A 694-nucleotide genomic window follows, 5' to 3' on the forward strand; every position below is an offset into this window, starting at 1 on the left:
ATATATAATATATTTCCCAACATATATATTGGGTTGTCCGGAAAGTTCGTGCCGATTTTGAAGGAAAATTGAAACGCAGAAGATTTAAATTTTAGTATACATTTATTAAATTTAAATCTTTTGCGGCACGAACTTTTCGGACAACCCAATACATGCATAAAAAATTTTTTACCGAGACTGCGCACAAAATTCATGTAACATGCAAGAGTCATATAAGATTCATGGATTATAAGCATCACATGCTTATAAGATTCATATAATGTGTAAGATTCGTGCAAGATTCTTGATTTACCTACGTATCATATGCGATATATTCTTATACGATATTATATATGTTCCTGTTCGAAATTCGTATGTGAAAATTTTTGGAAAATCTCACAAGAATTTTTTTTGTAAGATTTCACAATAGGAAAGCCCATGTTTTTCTTCGAGTCATTATGCAATGTCGCCACATTTTTATTAATAGTGTTCTAATAGTACTCCTAATAGATATTCATAACCTTGAATCCAGAATCGATTCATTAACAACATTTTAACAAATATAATTGTCAAGTTTTAAATTTATATATTATTGAATTAATTAATTGAATTAATTAAATTTATATATTTACATATAAAGTTATTGTATAAAATGTAACTATGGCGTGCCATATCACCTTTTCCTCTGCTCTGTATATATCTTTGTATATATTTT

Source organism: Atta colombica, unplaced genomic scaffold (assembly GCF_001594045.1).
Source record: "Atta colombica isolate Treedump-2 unplaced genomic scaffold, Acol1.0 scaffold268, whole genome shotgun sequence".
NCBI lineage: Eukaryota > Metazoa > Arthropoda > Insecta > Hymenoptera > Formicidae > Atta > Atta colombica.